We start from the raw sequence: 21,606 nt of genomic DNA on the forward strand, positions 1-21,606 counted from the left end.
TGTGTGTGTGTGTGTGTGTGTGTGTGTGTGTGTGTGTGTGTGTGTGTGTGTGTGTGTGTGTGTGTGTGTGTGTGTGTGTGTGTGTGTGTGTGTGTGTGTGTGTGTGTGTGTGTGTGTGTGTGTGTGTGTGTGTGTGTGTGTGTGTGTGTGTGTGTGTGTGTGTGTGTGTGTGTGTGTGTGTGTGTGTGTGTGTGTGTGTGTGTGTGTGTGTTAAAAGTGAGGTCCCTGGCTCACTTGACTTAGCTTGTCAATATTGTTGTTATTGTTCCCTGCATGTGTGTGTGTGTGTGTGTGTGTGTGTGTGTGTGTGTGTGTGTGTGTGTGTAGTTTTCTGGCTAAATAAAGTGTTTCAATACCAGTCAGAGGTGAGAGAGAGTACCTGTATGTCTCTGGTCGGTTGGTTTAAGGTACATATTGTGTGTTGTTAAGTAAAGAAAGTGAGGAGATTTTATTTTTACATTTTATTTTTTCTGCTGAATTCTTGCGCCGCCTAAGTAGTTCGTGTACTGTCTTGTTGTACTAATGTAATGTATACTTTGAGTGTTATTTCTCTTTCACAAACTACTATTACTACTACTACTACTTCTACTACTACTACTTCTACTACTGCTTCTACTATACTTCTACCACCAGTGTTATCTTCTTTAGTCTCTACAGTACTACATGGTACTTCTAGTATTATTTTGAGGAATACCTTTATAGCGGATAACCTAAAGATTAGACACCCCAGAGAGGAGGATGAGGAAGGGGAGAGGAGGAAGAAGAGGCGAGGAGGAGGAAGAAGGGGAGAGGATGAGGAAGAAGAGGAGGGGGAGAGGAAGAAGAAGAGGAGGAGGAAAGAGGAAGAGGAAGGGGAGAAAAGGAGTAAGAAGTGGAAGAGAAAGAAGAGGAGAAAAGGGAGAAGAAGTGGAAGGGGAGAGAAGGAGGAAGAAGTGGAAGGGGAGAGAAGGAAGTGGAGGAGGAAAAAGGGGAGAGGAGTAGAAAGAAGGGTAGAGAAGACAAGAGAGGGAGAGGAAGAAGATGAAGGAGGAAGAAGGGGAGGAGGGGGGGAATCGTTGACGTGGTTGCCCCCATCGACGTGGTTGTGGTCCTCGCCGTTATTGGCCCTGACAGCAGCGCTCTTCATGACGTCTCTGGCCGCACTTGTTGTGACGTTTCGTTTGGTCTGGTTCTGGGTGTTATTCACTGGGGAACTCACTCAATTTGCTGTGTTTATCTAAGGGTGTGTGTGTGTGTGTGTATGTGTGGAGAGAGAGAGAGAGAGAGATGCCTGAGTTGTTACCTCAGTACCTTAGTCACGTGAGGTTGAGCCTCTGTAACCTGGCGAGATAGACTACACCTCTGGACCCACAAAGATTCCTACGGTTAATAGTCCTCGTAACTGACTAACCTAACCTAAAACACGAAGATTAACCACCCTTGCGCTGCTTGGGGTGTTATATTAGGCCAGGTCAGGTCAGGTCAGTTTGGAGGAATAGCCATGGTACGAACATAACAATCCGGACTCAGAAGATATTGACTCGCTCATGATGATGTCAACATGTGTTCGGGGATTACAGTGTGAAGACCTGGAGCACAAGACAGTGATATACCAAGAGGAAGTTAACTTTTAGGGTATTTTGTTAAACCCTGTTGACCCCACGATGGCTGGGTTATAACTGTGACTAATGCTGATAGGAGTAGAAAGTGTTGTATATGATAGTGATTTACAGTGGTGTGGGCATTCTTTGTTGTTGACGTGAATGTTTGTTTGAGATTAGGAGTTTTTTGTGGTGTGTGTAGTTTGTTGTGGCTGTGGTTCTTGTTTGTAAACACGGCGTGTCTCAGGCGCCTCTGGGGCTACACTGCACCCACTGTCGCCTCCTTATCACCTGCGACCCCGTAATAGAGGAGGTGTTTCCTGTGTTCTACCTGATGTGAGTTTGTAAGGAGTTTCTCGACCCCTGTGGTGCTCGAGTTGCCTCCAGTTCTCCCTATAGTGAGCTTTTGTTCCACCGCGCTTTTGCTTTCGACACTCTACAGGCTCTATATGTTCACTACAGGCGTAATTAACTTTGTAATATAGACTCGTTGAGCTCTCGTTAAAACAGTGAATTCTCTGTCCAATATACTTGATGGTACTTGTGTTCTCTGGGTTGTGTAGAACGACAGGGGTGAAGCAGATAAATATGTAGGGTCTTGTTGAGGGGGACGACCACAATGATGGCTGGCATCTGTTACTGCAGGACGAGTGTTAGAATACATGGAGAGAGAACCTTTGTGTGTGTGTGTGTTGTTGTTCCCGGCCACCCAGCAGTATATCAGGGGGGGGGGGGAGGCTTACAAGGGTGGAAGAATAAAAAAAATGCAGATACAATATTTTAAGAGTATCAGACCTTGGATACTAACACCTTGTAGTGTAGGTGTTGTTGTCCATCACGTCTCTCTGTTGTTCACCGGACCGTTATATTCTACACACAATAAAGTCTCACAACTCTAGTCAAGAATTATTCCCGTATGTAGATTAGGGACCAGAGCTTTCAGTATTTTCATGTTTATATTACGGTATACCGATCGCGGCTCCGTTCAGGTGAATGCAAATCTAGTGCTTGAAGGCGCTGGCTGTGGAGGAGGTGTTTAAAGGGAAGTCATTGGGAGGACAGTAAGTATTGTTTTTACATATTTTCTTGTTGGGGAAATTTCCGCTGCCTTTAAAGGTGATGTTAGAACACAGCAGTAGTGTAGGTGAGAGGCAGCCATTACCTAGTGGAGTTTATTTACCTGAACTGTTGTAAAAGGTCATCCTAGTTACGTGGGCCAACAACAGCGGCGGCAGGGACAGCGTCAGTAGCAGGGATATAAGAATGAGCTGAACACTGTTAACAGCAGCGTCAAGGAAAACATTAGAGATATTGGCAGCGCGAGGAACAGCAACACGGCAACAGCTTTAGTAACATTAACAGTGTGGGGGAACAGCAGTGGTCCAGGTAGTGGGAGGGGGGGGTAGACGAACACCCGGTAGTGAGTGTGACAGCAAGTTATTACTCCCGAGTGTGACCAACCAGGGGTCAGGGACGGGCAAGTCTAAAACCCCTCCCCCTTCCACCCACATCCCCTCTCTCCTCCTTCCACCACCACACACCCCTCTCTCCCTCTACCCCACACACCCTCCCTCTTCCACCCCCACACACCCACCGGGAGGATTCAGTGGTGGGGTTTCCGGCACTCACCACCAGAGAGGGAGGGAGGGAGGGACGCCGGTAAATCACCCTCCCTAACTCTCCCCACCGGCCCGGAATGTCATTATTGATGCATTAACGTAACTTTGGATTAAAACTCCTGAATTTGCATAAGAGGCAGAGCTTTTCCTGCAGTCGCTTTATTGAAGATTGTGCATTTAATTTCCTTGTTTCCTTATTTATATTTTTTTTATGCGCATCTGTCCCTTGATGGTGACTAAGAGTGTATGTATGTATGTATGTATGTATGTATGTATGTATGTATGTATCAAGATTAAATAGCAATTACCATAGGGTTTTGTGTGCTTCAAGGCGTCAACAATTAAGTGTGTGTGTGTGTGTGTGTGTGTGTGTGTGTGTGTGTGTGTGGTTCCGGTCATTTGCTCTCCTCCCATTCCCTTTTCTTTTTCATTTCTCTTTAATATTCTGGTTTTATTAAATTCTCTTGGATTCTCCCTCCTTAAAAAACCCCAAGAGATTGATGTGTCTCTCACGACCCTTAGGATGGGGTGATCTCGTCATGGTACCACGTTATGAAGAGGGGGTCCTTCTCCCCCCCCACGTTATCATTGTCCTTGTTCCGTTATCATTGTCCTTGTTCCGTTACCGTTGTCCTTGTTCCGTTATCATTGTCCTTGTTCCGTCACCGTTGTCCTTGTTCCGTTATCATTGTCCTTGTTCCGTCACCGTTGTCCTTGTTCCGTTATCATTGTCCTTGTTCCGTTACCGTTGTTCTTGTTCCGTTACCGTTGTTCTTGTTCCGTTATCATTGTTCTTGTCCCGCCATCATCATTCTTGTCCCATCACCAGAATTAATCGCCCCATCAATAAGATTCCTCATCCCCATCACTAGAACTCTCTTACCTCCCATCACTAGGAGTCTTACCCCCATCACTAAGACTCCTCTACCCCCCATCACCTCCCATCACAGTTTCACCTTATTGAAAAAAAAGCTTCCCATTACTGAATCATTTAACCAGGCACTCCCATCACCCACCTGCCAATATCATCACTACCACCATCAACCACAATCACTCCCACCCACTACCACCGTCAACCACCATCCACCACCACCAGGGTACACCATATGGTTATCCCTCTTTCCATCAGTTTATCACCAACCACCATCAATCACCATCACTAACCATCATCATGGCAGGGTTCGAATCCCTCTTGGGTCAGATGTGAGATGGGTGGTGTCCAGTATGACCTTCCCTACCACAATGTGACCTTCCCTACCACAATGTGACCCTCCCTACCATAATGTGACCCTCCCTACCATGATGTGACCCTCCCTACCACGGTGTGACCCTCCCTACCACGGTGTGACCCTCCCTACCACGGTGTGACCCTCCCTACCACAGTGTGTGACCTCCACCACGGTGTGACCCTCCCTACCACGGTGTGACCTCCCTACCTACGGTGTGACCCTACCACGGTGTGACCTTTAATGATGTGACCCTCCCTACCATGATGCACCCTCCCTACCATGATGCGACCCTCCTTACCACATGATGCGGCCCTCCCTACCATGATATGACCTTCCCTACCATGATATGACCTTCCCTACACAAAGTGACCTTCCCTACCATGATGTGACCTCCCTACCGAGACAGGTATACCCCAGGTACTATACTGTAACCTTTGAGGGGGGGTGGCCTCACTGAGCCTCCTCTATATTGGGATCCTTTAGTCATAATTGATTGATCTATTCATTAGAGATAAGGTCATCAATCATTCAGTTAGTGACGTGGCTCTCTCTCTCTCTCTCTCTCTCTCTCTCTCTCTCTCTCTCTCTCTCTCTCTCTCTCTCTCTCTCTCTCTCTCTCTCTCTCTCTCTCTCTCTCTCTCTCTCTCTCTCTCTCTCTCTCTCTCTCTCCCCCAATTGATGACTATTCAATATCGCGATCACCAACTATCATCACCACCAACCAGCATCATTAACACCATCACCATCACCACTATCACCACCACCATCATCATCACTACCACCACCATTATGTATCGTACAGTCATTTTCTCTCTATCACCAATTGATCACCTGTCACCATCACCAGGACACACCTTGTGGTCACCCCACCTCTACGTCACCAGTTGATCACCAAGGAATGTCAGCAAGTCACCAGGTTCATCCATCTCACCAGGTCATCAGGCTCATCCATCTCACCAGGTTACAAGGTTCATCCATCTCACCAGGCTCATCCATCTCACCAGGCTCATCCATCTCACCAGGCTCATCCATCTCACCAGGTCACCAGGCTCATCCATCTCACCAGGTCACCAGGCTCATCCATCTCACCAGGTTACAAGGTTCATCCATCTCACCAGGCTCATCCATGGCTCATCCATCTCACCAGGCTCATCCATCTCACCAGGCTCATCCATCTCACCAGGTCACCAGGCATTCCCAATCACCAGGCTCATCCATCTCACCAGGTCACCAGGCTCATCCATCTCACCAGGTCACCAGGCTCATCCATCTCCCAGGTTACAAAGGTTCATCCATCTCACCAGGCTCATCCATCTCACCAGGCTCATCCATCTCACCCACGTCACCAGGCTCATCCATCTCACCACGTCACCAGGTTCATCCATCTCACCAGGTCACCAGGCTCATCCATCTCACCAGGTCACCAGGTTCATCCATCTCACCAGGTCACCAGGTTCATCCATCTCACCAGGTCACCAGGCTCATCCATCTCACCAGGTCAGGCAACAGGTTCATAATCTGGAACTGTGAACTCAATCCTGCGTGTCAATATTTGTGGGGGGTGTGTGTGGGGGGAAGGGAGAGAGAGGAGAGGAGGGGGAGGAACAGGAAAGAGGGAGGTGGGAAAGGGGAGAGGGGGAAAGAGAGAAGGGAAGGAGGGAGAGGGAAAGGAAATGGGAGAATTGAGAGGCCGGGGAGGGAGGAGAGGGAGAAAGAGAAAAGAAAATGAAGGAGGTTGGGAAGGAGGGAGAGAGAAAGGAAGGGGAAAATTGGGTGGGAAGGAAAGGGGGGGTGAGAGGAAGGGGAGGGAGATTAGTGAGGAGAGGGTGAGTCGTGATGATGGTGGTGATGGTCGCCTCTCTGGCCTTTGTGGCTTGACTGGTTGTTGGCCCCAGGCGGAGGAGGGTACACTGACTGCCTAGTTGTCCTCCTCCTCCTCCTCCTCCTCCTTACCAAAAGAGGAAAGGAAGTCTTGATATTATCTCTCTGTCTCTCCCATCCTTCTTTCTCCCTCTCTCTGTCTGTCATCTATTTCTTCTTTCCCTCTGGTTCTCTTTCTCCTTCTGCTCTTCCTCTGTGTCTTTGTCTCTTTCTCCTCTTCCTTTCTTTATTCTATCCCCTTCTCTCCCTCTCTGTCAGTCTGTGTTTGTCTCAAGATTCAATGCGATTCTAATTTAGGGTCAACTGAAGATTAAGCACCCTAACGCTACCTGGTGGGGGGGGGGAGGTGTAACGTTAAGGTGTTTAATCATCAGGTGAAATAAATTGGGGTGTCTACTCTTCAGGTGATCCCATCAGTCTTATCCTTCAGGTGGTACACTTTGTAGGGTCCGCACCTTAAAAAACATAGCGCCAGCGTGAGCAATCAACAGTGCCTGGCGTTTCCTTGACAGACTTGTTTATGGTGAGAGAACGATAGACGATAGCCCACCCCTCCATGCCGGCAGTGGGCGCTCTTTTATGACACAAATCCTGAGTGCTCAAGGTCGATTTTGGCGCTCACATGACTCTCCACCACAGAAGGCAGGGTTGAGTAGGACCCATGTGGAGTACGTGCTCGACCCCCGGGACCAACACCACTCTTAGGAGGAGATCACCATGGAATTTATTTAGAACGAGGACTTGTTCCCGCTGATTTTCCGCTTCACTTGTACCTCATTACCCAGCGAGGATTATTATTATTAGCGTGTACCACCGAACTAGAGAACTTAGTCGTGTTAGACATAATTGCTGGGTCTGTTTTGGGGCGTCGTCTGTGCACTACGAGGTCACACACGGGTATATTTTACTCGTCTCAGAATTAAAACTCATCTGGCCTGTGTGTGTAAAAACCTAAGATTATTATTATTAATTATTAATGGGATGTGTAAGATATTTTTAGGTGATATTACAAGAGCCTGACCAGCTAGGAGCATGGCAACAACATGATGTGGTTCAGTAGGTTGGAAGAAAAAGATCCAACCCAACCTAACCCAATCCAACCCAACCTAACCCAACCCAACCCAACCCAACCCAACCCAACCCAACCCAACCCAACCTCGCCTCACCTCAAGTAGTCTGGCAATGTATCAAGACTTCCGAGAACCGGAGCTCACTGATCGTAGTGTACTTTATAATTTTGGTGGTATAGGGATATTGTCCATTAGCAAATTGTGTGGTGGGATTTTGGCCTCTTTTGGGGCTTAGGAACACGTACCAGTCTGGCCCATAACCTTGAGGGAGGGCGTGGAGTGGTGTGTGTGTGTGTGTGTGTGTGTGTGTGTGTGTGTGTGCCGGGTAGACAGACACATGGCACTAATACCCTGCTTGACGTTACTGCCAGGCGCCAAGACCATATCATCTTCAATAGGGACATTACCCGCCGGGAGCATCAGATAGGGACGAGGTTCACCCAACGTACCCCATCTGCCTATACCTGTTTTTATCCTTATCCTACGTGGCCTGGGTGACGTTACAGGATATAATTAGTCCACATCCTGTCAATCTTAATATAATCCTGACCTTGATGCTCAAAATTTAATGTTTATACTGTTAACTTCTGTCTTTAAATAGTAAGGCCTTCAACTAGCGGCTTTTACTTGATTCCTGGGTTAAATTTAGAGTTGGGGTAAAAAAAGGTAAAATATTATGCAGAACACATGGACGTGTGGACTTGAGGCGTGTTGCGTTCAGTGGCGAACGTTCACATAATTCTCGTTTATTCGACTTCCCAGATACTAAGACGCGACAGTTATTTATGTTGTAAAACTAAATCGGGAATTCATCATGTGGCCAGAAGTTACTGGTGAGCACTCCGATGGGTGAGTCACAGGCGTCAGTTTATAGAGTCGATCCCCCCACCCGCCAAGGTTAGCAGTAGTAGGGGTTAGTGGAAGCTGGGGTTAAGGAAAGCAGGGGTTAGGGGAAGCAGGTGCAAGCAGAAGAAGCTAGTGGGCCACACACACACACACATTCCCCTGAGTCATCGCTAAAGTGTTTCGTAAAGGAGGTTTTGTTGTGGTGAGCTGCTGTAGTCTCCACTCACCCCTTGTTATAATCCATCAGTTCTGACACACTGACTTTCAGCATCAAAACAGGAAAGTCACGACGATCCTTATTTGTGACACACACCCGCGCACCCGGACAGTCTGATGCAGGCGCCCGTCCTCAGCGGGTGTCAACACTCACCACTGCTCCTTCCTCTTGAATATCAAACCGTCTGCAACACGAACGTTTCTTCCCCACGAGTCGATTGTTGCTTCGTAATTGTGAGGAAACTTGTCACCGTGTTGTTTTTCTCGACTCAGAGATCTTGTTAACAACATGAGAGGTTTTGTTTCCCCCTGATGGTGGTGGAGACGTGTGGGTGTTAGTGCCGGGTGGTTGACGGCCGGGGCCCCGCCACCTTAAGCGGCAGTCTGGCTGGTGCCGCTGTCCATCATCTGCTGGCCCCACATAGTGCCTCTACAATTTTCTCTATGGGGAGTCAGGCTTTGTTGTAAGGTGACGTCTAAGGTTGCCGTCCAACTTACATTGTAACATTCTTTGTGTGTGTACTAAAATACAGTACAGTACACCTCCCACACACACACACACACACCTTGACAACATCTACTGCACCTGCCACTAGTGTGTCGTGAGGACCTACCCCCCCCCCCTCACCTAACTCACCCTAATCAATTTGGTCTCCTTGGCAGATTGATTTAAGTTTCATATAATTACACATTCCTCACTATCACGCCGTCCATACCCACACTGTGATTACCCCCACGTGATGCTATACTGTTGTGGTACATTAACATGATTGAAGTACCATTAGATGACAACACAATAAGACTAAACTGCATGATACTATGAGACTCATACGTATAGACATGATACCTTGTTGGTAATAATACTCACAAATCATACTAACAAGATGTCTCAAGTGGCCGCCATAACCGCCTTCCTTCCCTGCATTGGTGACGTCCTGTGTGTGTGTGTGTGTGTGTGTGTGTGTGTGTGTGTGTGTGTGTGTTTTGTTAGACTCGTATGATTTTTATTTATTTTGAAAGGAAATTGATGTGATTATACTTATTATTAGACTCAGGAATTATATATACTACCCGTTGCTTATTTCATATCCCGTATTTTGTATTCTGGTTAGGTGATTTTTTTTTTTATTTCCTGGGTTTTTTTTCAATACTCTTTCATTTTATTCCCTCTTCTTCTTCTCCCCTCTTCTTCTTCCCTCTTCTTCTCCTTTATTCTCGTCTCCTAATCTCATAATCTCCACGTTTCCTATCTTCTTCTCTTCTTTGTCTCCTACCCTCTTTTTCCCCTTCTTCTTCTGTCTTCTTCTCTCCTCTTCGACTCCTACCCTCTTCACCATCTCCTATCTTCTTCCCGTCTCCTACCCTCATCTCCTCCCCATCTCCGCATCTCCCAATATTCAAAGTGTCACTGCCAGAAGACCCTCCCTCCCCCCTCCTTCCTCCTCCCTCCTCCCTGCTTCTTCCCTCCTCACGTAAATCACCCGACCATCAATTTTTTCCCCTTTATTTCAGGTACGACACTTGTTATCCCCGTGCTGGAGTGACGAGCGCCTGGCGTAAGCACACAGAGCGAGTGAGTGCCGGAACGGTAGGAGGGCCAGAACTAAGGTCAACATGTTTAAACTGTGCCATGTTATTTGCTCGCTTTAATATCTCGGTTTGTCTTCACGAGTCGGGTTAAGAGTCTTGGTATTTCGGACTGTCTTCACGGGTATTTCGGACTGTCTTCACTTCACGAGTCGGGTTAAAAGCCTTGGTATTTCGGTTTGTCTTCACGAGTCGGGTTAAAAATAGGAAAATATACGACGTTATACAGTTATATTATAGAAGACAAGACTTAATATAGAGGTGACGTGTGTGTGTGTGTGTGTGTGTGTGTGTGTGTGTGATAATATTTACCTTCAGGACGTTTTAAAATTCACTATTACCCAGGAGGACCAAATTCACTCTTCCTGTCTGTCTGTCTGTCTGTCTGTCTTAGAGGTGGCGTTCGAGTGAGTATGAAATGTTGAGAAAAAGAAGAAATACTGTCTCTATCTGTCATTGTTCACTGTCTATCTCTATCTGTCATTCTTCTGTCTGTCTGTCTGTGAGTGGTAAATGTTGTGAGGAGGATGAAGAAATAAAACAAGACCGCCTCAGTTGATGTTGTTGGTCTGGTCTCTCCCTCTCCTGTTTTTAATCAAGATAAGAGTTGGCGCAGGATAATGTATTGCTGGGTTACATGTTGGTACGAGTTACTGAGTACTGTTTAGATTTGTGTAAAGTAATATGAAGGGATGGTGATGATGATGATGATGATGATGATGATGATGATGATAATAGTAATAATAATGATAATGATGATGATAATAATAGTAATAATAATAATGATGATGATGATGATGATGATGATGATGATAATAGTAATAATAATAATAGTGATGTTAATGATGATGATGATGATAATGTTGATGATAATGATGATATTTGTTCAGTAAAATTGCCATATACAGATTTACAATTGGTTAGATTAGGTCAGATTAGGTCAGGTCAGGTACCAACAGGTGAGTTTGGGCTTCTCTACACTTATCGCTCACTTTGTGTGTTTATTTTCTCACTTGAACGTCACCTGGGCATGGGGGCGTCAAAATCTTGTGGCTATATCTCCCACCTCCTCCACCTCCCCCTCCTCCAACCACACCCCCCACCACTCCCTTCAACAAAAACCACAGAGGGAGAGAGAGTTACTATGGGTTGTTTTTCCTATTTGGGTTTATGTTAATGTTGAGGATGATGGATAAATGAACTGTGAGATTTAGATGTTGTTTTTATAAGGTAGAAATTTGAGAGAGAGAGAGAGAGAGAGAGAGAGAGAGAGAGAGAGAGAGAGAGAGAGAGAGAGAGAGAGAGAGAGAGAGAGAGAGAGAGAGAGAGAGAGAGAGTGTTTGTTTTATAAAAAGCTTCAGATAAGTGGACAAATATAGAAGGCGTGGAGGGAGGAGTGTTTGTTTTATAAAAAGCTTCAGATAAGTGGACAAATATAGAAGGCGTGGAGGGAGGGTGTGGAGGGAGGGCGTGGAGAGAGGGCGTGTGGGGTAGGGGAAGGAAACCCACGAAATCGACGCCAGATAAATTAGAGTTGAGGCCAGGTGATAGAGTGGATGCCAAGGTGTGAGAAGAGTGTGGAGGCGGGCGTGTTGAGGTGAAGGCGTCGGCTGTAAACATATGTGGCTGGCTGGCTGTCTGGCTGACACACGTCGTCCTTGGCTAACCACTCCACCCATCATATGTAGTTTCCCTCAGATATCACATATTTACCATCATTATATATATATACAGGGTCACCAAAAAAGAATACCTCGATTTAATATGGTTATAGGTTAAAATCTGGGCATTCTTTTTCGATCACCCTGTATTTGTTGTGTGTTTTGAGTTGTATTTGTCGCTTATGACGATTTTTTGTGTTTGTCATTGCTCAAAAAAATGTTACATGTTTCCTCTTCTTGGTTGGTGGTGTTAGGAAAATTTAGTCGTTAAGGTGGGTAGCCCGGTCTTAAGGAGAGAGACTATAGGGCAGTTTCCATATATTTCACGGGTGATAAAGAGAATACTGGGGCGGGAGCCTTTCCAAAGTTTGTGTCGTAGTCGCCAAGTGGGCAATTCTAGAGAGAGGTTTTCGGTGTCAGGAAAAACATTAATGGACTCGGAACGTTCTCCTCTCGCTCACCGCCTGACTGAGTAGTGATGAACGTAAATTTCCAAGATGGTTGCAGGCCGCTGAGACGCGCTCTTGGTCTGGGTGTTGATGACCGGATGTGTGAGGACAGGAGGGGGGGGGGCTGTGTGTGTGTGAGGACATGTGTCATGGATGTGTGAGGACAGGAGGGGGGGGGGCTGTGTCATAGTTATGAGGAAGATTTAATTTATTCGTATGATGGCCGTCGTATTCCAGGGTAGTTAAAGGTTAATTACTATGCTTTTGTGTCAGTGTGTAATAGTGTCTTGAACAGCATGAGTGGTCAGACATTCTTAGACCATGCCAAGTGAGTCCTCGTAGTTGAATAATTTGTTAAGAAATTTATATCAGGCCGAGACGGTGCCTTCCTCTGTCGTCGAAATTAAGAAAGAATTTTAAGAAAAGAGAGAATAGCTGTTGTAAATTTATGTGAAAGATTGAGTGAAAACTGCAAAATTGCTTCTCCTGTTATTCCATTGAATAGAATTTACCTTTTCCTGGCCACATCGAGAGCGGAAATGGATTTATCAAAGTGGAAATGCCAGGGAGTCTGCGGATGGGGAGGATGACTCGACTAGTGGGTATTTTTGCACAAACTTCCATGACTGGATATTGAAGGTAATGGAGAGACCCCGGTCAGCCTTTGGTCTTAGAGAAGAAATGGATAAAATGAAAGTTCAACACTGGGATGAACACTACACTCTGTTAAGGACTCCGCTGTACCTGACAGACAAGGTCAAGGTGAGGCGATGGGCGTGACTCGGGTATAGGAGGAACGGGCGGTCTCACAGGGGCGTGCCGTGTATACATCTGTGGGCGTAAAGCTGGATGACAAACAACCTAAGCTGAACAAGTGAGCTTTTATACGACAGTTGAGCAACAGTTAAATGCTTAATGTACCATGAAGGTCAAGCAGCAGACGAGAACACTGGTGCTCTTATAGGCGCGTCTCGGTGTTACGTCTGGTGCTAAATGTTGTATTGTGGTCGTCGACTAGACACGGCTGCCACTCCATCAAAAACTCCACTTAATTATTTGTATTAAACATCGACACCTCCTCCTGCCTCTCCTTCTGCCACTCCTTCTGCCCCACCAGGACCGTCCCTTGTGCTGGATAAGATACGTCGGTCCATTCTACCATTGGACGAGGACATAAACTTGGAGCATAACTTGGTGGGCGAGTTAAGAGCTTCCTGGGGGCGAGAAACGTATGGTAGCTGCCGTAGATCCAGACCTTTGTCACCGAGATCGGCCCAAGGAACCTTAATGAACTGACTCTTGATGATCTGACTCTTGATGATCTGACTCTTGATGATCTGACTCTTGATGATCTGACTCTTGATGATCTGACTCTTGATGATCTGCCTCTTGATGATCTGACTTTTGATGATCTGACTTTTAATAATTGACTCTTAATGATCTGACTTTTAATAATTGACTCTTAATGATCTGACCTAGTGTAAATGTTAGGAGTAAATATTGCTTAATAAACCAAGGCTGAGATAGATAGATAGATAGATAGATATAGATAGATAGATAGATAGATAGATAGATAGATAGATAGATAGATAGACAGACAGACAGACAGACAGACAGATTGTTGTCATGGTTACAGCGAGATGCCTGATGGTGATTGGTGGAAAATACTGGTTGCTAATTGTTTCAAAGAGTCGAGTTATTGAACGGATTTGAGTGACGACGCGTTCTGAGTGAGCGGTGCTTTGAGTGGCAACTGTACTCTGAGTGACAACGATATTGAAGAAATGGAACGATATCTTAACTATTTCACTATTTCTCTATGACAAATAATTGCCATATTTTAGGGAAACCAATTAATATGTTATAATGAATTAGCAAATAATCGTTTATATATAATTTAGAGATTAATGAGAACGAGAGGACGATATAATTTGGTTTTATGAATTAGTGTTTAATATTAGAGTTTACCCTCACAGGCTATCATAGAAAACGACATTATGTGAGGATAAAGGCTTTTATTTATGTCTCGTAAGTTTTAATAAAATATAACCGTGAAGTAATTAATTATCTTGTGGAAGTAATCGTTATTGGTAATTAATTATATTGTTGGATTTCTGTCGTAATCGTAATCGTAATTTCAGAGGGTAATCGATTGTTGGGTTGTGTAATGACGCCTGGCTCTCTCTCTCTCTCGACTGTGTGTGTGTGTGGGGGTAGTGATGCTAAGCAGTGCTCGAAGACCACCATGGAGAGTTCATGAATATGGTAATTCTCTGCGGTTGTTAGGAGGGAGGAGAGGCCTAGGGGAGAGATAGATGGAGGGAGGGAGAGGCCTAGGGGAGAGATAGGTGGAGGGGGGGAGAGGCCTAGGGGAGAGATAGGTGGAGGGAGGGAGAGAGAGTGAGAGACTGGGAAGGAGAGAGGGGGAGAGGGAGTTAATGGGGGGCCTGGGAAGGAGAGTGGGAGAGAAGTGGAGGGAGGGTGAGTTGAGAGGTGAGGAAGGAGAGGGAGGGAGGAAAGGGAGAGTGAGTGAGAGGCGAAGGGAAGAAGGAAGGAAGGAGGGGGAGAGAAGATAGATGTACTGTAGGGGGTGTGGGATAAATGGGACTAGAGAGAGTGTGTGAGGGAAGATGGAGGGAGAGTGAGTGAGGGAGGAGCGGAGGTAGAAGGAAGAGTGAGGGAGTGAGTCAGGAAGGAAGAGGAGAGATAGACCGAATATGGGGAGAGGTACAGGGAAGAAAAGAAAGAGAGTGAGTGAGAGAGAAGGAAAGGGAGAGCAAGCGAGGGAGAGAGTGGCTTACGAAGGAGTGAGAGGCAACGAAAGAAGAAAGAGGAGATGAATCGAAAGAGTAAAAACAAAGGTAGATGTAGAGAGAGAGAGAGAGAGAGAGAGAGAGAGAGAGAGAGAGAGATTTATGATGTATTAGGTAGTAACTGACGTGTTTAGGTTTACACAAACAAATGGTCAGGTTGGTGTAGATACCTTGCTGGTTTACCTTGAGGGTAGTGTATGTGTTTGTGTGTGTGTGTGGGGAGGAGGGATGTGTGTGTGGGCAGAGGATGTGTGTGTGTGGGGGAGGGATGTGTGTGTGGGGAGGTGGGGAGAGGATGTGTGTGTGGGGTGTAGGTGGTTGTTACGCCTGTCAGGTAGCGTGGCCGCTATCGTGTAGGCCAGCATGATCGATGGTTTGGGCAGTAGTGCGTGTGGTAGTGTGTGTGTGGATGGGTGGGTGGTCGGTCAGTAGTGTGTGTGGGTATAGGTGATTGTGTGGTCAGTAGTGTGGGTGGCTGTGGGTGGCTGTGAGGTCAGTTGTGTGTGTGGATGTGGGTGGCTGTGAGGTCAGTAGTGTATGTGGGTGGCTGTGTGGTCAGTAGTGTGTGTGTGTGTGTGTGGTCGTATGAGAGTCGTGTGTGTGGTCGTATGAGAGTCGTGTGTGTGGTAGTCTTGGTCGTCCTGTGGGGTGGAAGATACAGGCAGCTCCCACCATAACACACTGTAGGTCGTGGACAGCTTGATGGGCCGTGGGATGTACTGTACTCACTGGCCGGACCTACGAAGAAAGAGGCTCAAGGTCCCCAGGTTCTCATTGTTGGTAACCGGAAGTTGTGTTATGGCTGAGACAGTCATTTGTTTGAGCTGAGTTGTCGTGCCTCGTGTATTCGGGTTAACCAGTGGCGGATAATCATTCATGTGCTGGACTTAATGGGTTGTTGCACTGTTTAAGGCATTTAGTTGTAAGATGCTTCACACATACGGGTCACTTAATAGATATCTCACTCGGGGACCGGACGTGGCTCGCGGGAACACTGCCAGAGAGACATGTACAATAGTGTGTGGAGGAGGACTGGCAGATCCTCGAGGTATTCACAGTCGAGCTGGGGATTTGTTGGTGTCACCGGGTGAGGCGTTTATGTTGGTGACAAGAATGGTGTGTGTGTGAACCTCGCTGACCCTGGCTGGTGACTGTCTAGTACTGTACCCAGGGGCACTATGTTCTTAGGAGCGAATCCGGGCTACCTGAAGCTGTTGATTACTGTACCGCCACCACTACTCTCTCTCTCTTCTCCTCCTGCTTCTCTTCCTCTGGTGTATAACCCGGTTTTATATAGTTATTTTAACATATTGGGAACTGAAGTGTGTTTTAGATTTTGTTGGTCATGTGATAGTGTACTTCCTACTAGTGGTTGGCTGAAGAAAACACCTTTAATGTGTTACTGACCTGGACGCCGGTATGAAATATCAGCGAGGCTCCACCATCTCCTCCTCGAAGAATATTTCAGAGTCTGTAACTTTCTGAAACTCGGGGCGTCAGGTCGTGATAATTTATGTAGCAAGTGAGAGGAACACGAGGGAGCGAGGGGGTTCTCATACAACATTGATGGCATTGACGGTGCCATTAGTACAGGGGTAATGGGGTGGGGATGAGGAGGTGGGGATGGGGATGAGCCAGGGATCTATGGGATGGGTCATAAAATTCTAAGAGGTTAATAGGTGAGTGGAGGTGGAGGGTACGGCATCAGGTGGGTGGGGGGGGGCAATGACGCTGGTGGTGGGGGAGGGGAGGTAGGATGATGAGGGTAGGTAGGTGGAAGGTGGGGAGAGAAGGTAGGTGAAAGAAGAGGGAGGTAGATGGTAGGAAGAGGAGGAGGGGGGTAATATTTCTGGTCAAGGGAGTGATGGGGACGTTGATGGGGAGGATTAGGTAATGGGGAGGATACGTGGCTCTATGTGTCGGACATTAAGGCGGTGGGACGGTACCTGAGGTAGGGGGAGGAAGATACGCTTACTAGGGGTGATGTATTGAGGGGAGGGTGGGTGGGAGAGGAGAGGTGGGAGAAGAGAGAGGGTGGGTGGTAGAGAAGGGAGAGGAGGGAGGGAGAGGGAGAAAGATGTCGGGAGTAGTCTGGGGGAATGAAAGATAACCTAAGGGTCGTTTGTTCAATCCCGGGGCTCTCCCAGTCCACCCAACTGTAAATGGGTCCCTGACTTTATAGATGAGGGGAAGTGAAGGCAGTCGAGTGCAGTGTCGGTCACTCGTACTCCTTGTGTACTGGAGGCTCTGTATGCTTCGTGATGTATCCTCACTTTCCCTCACCTCTCACCCCCTCCACCACCTCTCACCCACCACACCTCCCTCACCTCCTCCACCACCTCTCACCCCTCCACCACCTCCCTCACCTCATCCACCACCTCTCACCTCCTCCCACCCACCCCACCTCCCTCCTGGCACCACCTCCCTCACCTCCTCCACCACCTCTCACCTTCTCCACCACCTCTCACCCCTCCACCACCTCCTCAACCCCCCCTCCACCACCTCTCACCCCTCCCACCACCTCCTCACCCCCCTCCACCACCTCTCACCTCCTCCACCACCCTCCACCACCTCTCACCTCCCCTCCATCACCTCTCACCCCCCCCTCCACCACCCCTCACCTCCTCCACCACCTCTCACCCCCTCCACCACCTCTCACCCCCTCCACCACCTCTCACCTCCTCCACCACCTCTCACCTCCACTCAAGAACTAAGGTTTCAAATAAGAGGTTTCCAGGGCCCTTCTTCATATCTGTAGGTTTCCAAGTACCAAGGTTTCAGTCGTAGGTTTCCAAGCTCTGTATGCAAATCCTTCGATGTTCTCGGGTTTCTAAGTCCGCCGTGTTAAATTTTCCGGATAGTTGAGTCTTGGAGAGTCAAGTTCAAAAGTCTCACGGCTCCCCATCACCACTGCTGGGGAAATGTGTCGAAACTTTCACCAAAATCAGGATAATTTCCGTTAATATTTTCCTCATAATTACGAAAATCTTATATGAAATTTGCACCATGACTTCAACAACAACAACAACAACAACAACAACAACGAAAAAGAACTAGTGGAAAAATTTCGTCTCAAGTTGGGAAAATCAACAACTGAAATGTCACCACAGCCGTAAAAATTCTGTTGAAAATTTTCCTCGCCGTTATAGGAAAATCCCAAGTGAAAATTTTGTCAGCAGGAGGATGTAATAATGGCTGGACAACGGAATATGGCGGCCGTAAAAGATATATTAAAGCATAAAAATTGAGGTTATTAGACTGGGAAGGGGGGTAGGGAGGGAGAGGAGGTAGGGATGGAAAGGGAGGGTAGGTAGGGAGGGAGAGGGATGAAGGGAGAGCGAGAGGGAGGGAGAGAACCGGCAGTTATTTGTTTGTTTCCCCGTCACTACTTTCTTTTGAGGGAGAGAGGGAGGATGGTAGGTAGGTATACGAAAGTAACATTTATTTATTTAGGAAGGAAGGAAGGAAGGAAGTACTCTTAACTGGGGAAGAAAGTAGCCTGAAAGTTGGAAGATAAATCCCAATCAATGAAATGAAAGTAATCCTATTTGATGGAGAAAGTTAAGTTAGAAGGTTTTAATTTGATTTTTTTTTTAAGGAGGAAATTACATTGATGATTAGATAGTATTGGAAGAACCTCACTTCGTCTTCTTCTTCTTCTTCTTCTTCTGTCTTTACCATTCCTTTCTTCTTACTCCCCGTGTGTGTGTGTGTGTGTGTGTGTGTGTGTTTGTGTGTGTGTGTGTGTGTGTGTGTGTGTGTGTGTGTGTGTGTGTGTGTGTGTGTGTGTGTGTGTGTGTGTGTGTGTGTGTGTGTGTCCCTTTCTGCAGTCTCTATACCCCTCTCATTTTATTCTCCTCAACCTCTCAACCCCACCACCCGACCTCCACCAACCCCACCTCCACCCACCAACCCCACCTCCAACCCCACCTCCAACCCCACCTCCAGCATCAGAGACGGCAGGTGGGACAGACAGGCGGTCACACTCCCAACAAACTTAAAACCATTTTGCCGTGAACGCTGGGAATAGGCGTTACTTAGGACGAGAATAACACAGAGACAGACCAAAATAAACTCCAGGGTGTTTGGCTGTGTGAGTTTAGTGTTCACTGAAGGATTTGTTTGTGTGAGTGTTGTTGTTGTTGCTGCTGTTGTTATTGTCGTTGTTGTTGTTGGTGGTGGTGGTGGTGCTATTGTTGTTGGTGCTGCTGTTGTTGTTGTTGTTGATAATATTGTTATTTTTATTATAATTATTATCATTATCATTATCATCATCATTATTATTATTCCTCTTAGCATCATTGTTCATCTCTCGTACTTACACACCATCGAGTATTATCATCTCCCGGGTCCGTATTATCGTTGTCATTATGAAGGATGAACAACTAAACTGCTTCTGAATGGCGTTTTGCAGAGTCGCGTGCCATCTCTGCCTGCATATCGTTCCGGCGTTCTTTTTGATGGCCTGTGTTCGTTTAAATGGCCCTACATAAAAGGTTTGGGCTCTTGGGAAGGGGTACTCTGTGGGGATTGGTACTCTGTGGGGATTGGTACTCTGGGGGATTGGTATTCTGGAGGATTGGTAGTCAGGGTATTGGTACTAAGGGGGGGTTTGTACTCAGGGGGGATTGGTACTAAGGGGGATTGGTACTCAGATTGGTACTCTGGGATTGGTACTAAGGGGGTTTGTACCAGGGGGATTGGCACTAAGGGGATTGGCACCAGGGATTGGTATTCAGGGGTGTTAATCCAGCCACGTGAGTGTATAGTAAAGTGTGTTAATCCAGCCACGTGAGTGTATAGTAAAGTGTGTTAATCCAGCCACGTGAGTAAAGTGTGTTAATCCAGCCACATGAGTGCATAGTAAAGTGTGTTAATCCAGCCACGTGAGTGTATAGTAAAGTGTTAATCCAGCCACGTGAGTAAAGTGTGTTAATCCAGCCACGTGTCCTTAGTCTTGTCAACAAAACACATCTCTCCCCCGTCACATAACAGCCTGGCGTGTGTCTGTAAACTAAACGTGTATGTCTTGTCTCCCACACAACTTTATACTTTTTTGAGAGACAGAGAGAAATTTGTGACCCTTTTATTTCAGGGAACAAACTCCGTGTCTTCTGTCAAATAATTGTTGTCAGGAAGTGGGTCTCTCTGCCAACAAACTTTGAGTCGTTTTTATGAGTGATTTTTGTGTGAAACTGTTCTCTTTTTTTTGTGAGGTAATTTATGGTCTTCGGTTAGTTAATTATTGCTTGAGACTGTCCTTATGTGAACTGACCTCCTCTCTCACCTCTCTCTCTCGTTCGTTCGTCTGGTGATTAAATGCTGACGGAGATAAAATTCGTCTTGGGTCAAATAAATTAAGTCATTTCTGCTCTCAAACTTTTTTTTTATGAGGTACAAGATTACTATATGTTCCTCTAAAATATATATGTACCTTACTATATGTAATGTGTATATTGAGAACGAATTTGTGTTTATCTTTTGAAATATCTGTTGTTTTGAAACTTTTTTGGGGGGGGGGCGGAGACAAACTTTTGGTGTTGCGTCCAATAACTGTTGTCAGAAGTGTTTGTTTATTTTTCTGGTAACAAACTTAATGTCTTGTGTGTGTGTGTGGAGGTCCCAGCTGGTGTTCCTCCCTAGTTGAGAGAGAGTGAGGCATCTTTGTACCGGGAACTCAGAACACCATCAGGTTTTAATCCCCCAAGATCCAGAGTTGGTAAAGTTTCTGTGCGAACTACTTCAAGGAGTAAATATTAAGGGAGAGGCAGAGTTGTGGTGATGGTGGGGGGTTGTGGTGGGGGAGGAGGGGGTGTAGAGTTGTGGTGGGGGAGGAGGGGTTGTAGGATGGTGGTGGGGGGAGGGGGATATATAGCCTGACACTGCCAAATCCTCTTGTTTAGGATGTTTTTACTTTTGTTTTGTTTTCGTCGCGAAGTAAAACCCACACTGGATATTTTTCTTCCTCTGTGGCTGTACAGTTCCAGTTGGTTGGTTGGGGAAGTTTTGGTGAAGTTATATGTAAAGTTTGATTTTCTTATCACCTGAAGAATAGAAGAAGATTAGTTTTCCCTATGGTGAGTTACCTATGTAGGCAATAGCAGCTTGTAAACCTATAAAGAATTATTTCAGCAGTTCATGGGTGTTCGTGCCCCAGTACAGGAGCCTCTAGTGCAGCCGTGTCAAACTCAAAACCTTTCGAGGGCCAATTTTTATTTTAGTTACCCTCTTCAGGGACAACACAAGTGTTATATCACATATTTGCAGGATTGAAGTTTATAGCTTCACACATTGCCTTACCTGGCTTGCCAGGAGTACCTTTTGGGTTTGTCTGATCTTAAGTATGTCAAATTATTTTACTTAATAAACATGATTAACGATAATAATTAGATAGCAAAAGGCAGATATATATATATATATATATATATATATATATATATATATATATATATATATATATATATATATATATATATATATATATATATATATATATATATATATATATATATATATATATATATATGCATGCATGCATTATTTTGCGGCTACAATTTATTATAAAATTCCATTTGTGTTTTGAAACTTAAGAGCTCATATAAATTCAATTATTGCCACAATGGTGTAAAGATCATTTCTGAATTTACTGACTCAA

The sequence above is a fragment of the Homarus americanus genome, unplaced genomic scaffold (genome assembly GCF_018991925.1).
Source record: "Homarus americanus isolate GMGI-L3 unplaced genomic scaffold, GMGI_Hamer_2.0 scaffold28, whole genome shotgun sequence".
Classification (NCBI taxonomy): domain Eukaryota; kingdom Metazoa; phylum Arthropoda; class Malacostraca; order Decapoda; family Nephropidae; genus Homarus; species Homarus americanus.